Source organism: Hemibagrus wyckioides, linkage group LG19 (assembly GCF_019097595.1).
Source record: "Hemibagrus wyckioides isolate EC202008001 linkage group LG19, SWU_Hwy_1.0, whole genome shotgun sequence".
NCBI classification, from domain to species: Eukaryota; Metazoa; Chordata; class Actinopteri; order Siluriformes; family Bagridae; genus Hemibagrus; species Hemibagrus wyckioides.
In genome coordinates, this window is record NC_080728.1 from 23,489,370 (window position 1) to 23,491,869 (window position 2,500).

Below are 2,500 nucleotides of genomic sequence, written 5' to 3' on the forward strand. Positions count from 1 at the left end.
AGTCCTCTGGTGGGTCGACTCTTCCTGGATCACCTAAATGAAATAAAAGCAGAGACTCTGTACAAACAGCTCCATCACATTCTGACCTCATGGTTTAATGTGAAGTCAGTAAATTGATGTGATCAGTTAACAACTGCACCCACTTATGATGTCACTGGTGTCGATGACATCATCATAATACTCCGCCTTTTCTCCCATCCCAGACGTTACTGTAAAAAGAACAATTTATTTGTTTCAGGGTTTTTAAACATAATCACGTCTCAGAAAGGAGAAATTTAGTCATTTCTGATTTCTAATTGTAATTCTAATATCTTTCAGTTAATGGAGTTAGACAAACTCACACTCTGGACATTTTTACCTGAGAGAAGCTCATCATCCACATCCTCATACCCAGAATGCTGTTCTTCAGAGAGGAGACTTCCTGTTAGAGGAGAACAGGACAGTCAGGAGACGTGTTCAGAAACGCAGAACAACACACACACACACACACACACACACACACACAGACACACAGACACACAGACACACACACACACACAGACACACACACACACAGACACACACACACACAGACACACAGACACACACACAGACACACACACAGACACACACACACAGACACACACACACTCTCACACACGCACTCACACACACACACACACACACACACACAGACACACACACCCCTTTAAAAAAACACTACATTACCCCACATGAACTCTAGCTGCACATTTCCTCTCACACATTTAGGTTATTTTTATTTATTCAGTATAAATGACATATACACACACCGGGAGGGAGATGAGGGGTATGCACCTGTACAGGAAAGCAGTCACATGCACACACACACACACACACAGACACACAGACACACACACACACACACACACACACAGACCCATGCTCCTATTCAATAACCAAACAGATACAAGCATTTATCTGGACACTCAGTAACCACCATGGTTTATCCATCCACTAAAATATGTATCATAAAACCACACATTCAGACACATACTTACAAGTCAGCCACCTCCCAACCACCCCCTACCCCCGAACACACACACACACACACGCACACTTTAGTGAGAAGTACACTTTTATAGAGAAAAACACACACACCATTTCTCTTATTTTTAGTTATTAATAATAAATGACACACTCACACACACATAGAGAGAGAAGGGGGATGCACCTGTCCAGGAAAACACACACATACACACACGACCCCCAAACACACACAGCCCCCCTTTAAAAAATCTACACTACATTACCTCACATGAACTCTAACTGCACATTTCCACTCATACATTTAGGATATTTTTATTACAGGAAAGCAATCACATGCAGGAATACACACACACGCACACACACACACATACACACACTCACACACTCACACACACACACTCACACACTCACTCACACGCACACGCACACACACACTCACGCACACACACACAGACGCACACGCACTCACACACACACAGACATGCACTCACACACACACAGATTTAAGTATTTATCTGGACACTCAGTAACCACCATGGTTTATGGGGACTCATTTTTCCTAACATCCATCCACTAAAATACAACTAATTTTTATTTTTAGTTATTTGTCATAAATCTCACACACACACACACACTCACACACACACACACACACACACACAGACACAGACACACACAGACACACACACACACACACACTCTCACACACACACACACACAGTCACACACACACACACACACACACACACACTAAATCAGAAGCTTTAATAGATGTTTATCAGCAGAATCCTGTCTCTACACCACATGTACTCTAACTGCACATTTCCTCTCACACACATTGAGCTTATTTTTATTTATTTATTTTAAAGAAATAAATCACACTGGATTTGGGGGAAAATATTGCTCTAATCACTGAGTTTACATTGAGGTGTGTATTCTGTATTGAGGGATTTGATCATTTCCATGCAGTGAATTTCAGCTAGAAGTTTAAATAGAATACAATAAGTGTGATGTAGAACAGTCCACATATCACTCACCTCTTTGAGTGAAGCTCGTGATTCTTCTAGCCATGTATCTGTGGTTGATCTCCTCATAGACTGCCTCAGACTCAGTCTTACGCCTCGTCCTAGAGACAACTGGGAGTGGAGAATAATAATAATAATAATAATAATAATAATAATAATAATAATAATAATACTAATAATAATAGTAATAATAATAATAATAATAATAATAATAATAATAATATACACTGATGAACAAAAACACAAAACAGACCATATTAACACTATAATGAAAAAGAATGAAAAATATTAAAATACATTTACAGTAGAAATGATTATAAATAATGTTAATAAAATCTGAGATTTTAAATAATATAATTAGAAAATGTGTGAAAGTGTGGTACCTCTCCTGAGAACTCTGTTCTGGTAAAACAGTACCAGCAGAAGCACTAAGGCCAGGAAGAGCAGCGTTCCCAACACAAAGAGAA

General features: G+C 39.2%; 1 pseudogene; it reads right to left on the reverse strand.

Annotated features, from left to right (window-relative positions):
- Nucleotides 1-241: 241 nt before the first annotated feature.
- LOC131369931 (scavenger receptor cysteine-rich type 1 protein M130-like) overlaps nucleotides 242-2,500 on the reverse strand; it is a 36,501-nt pseudogene continuing 34,242 nt past the window's right edge.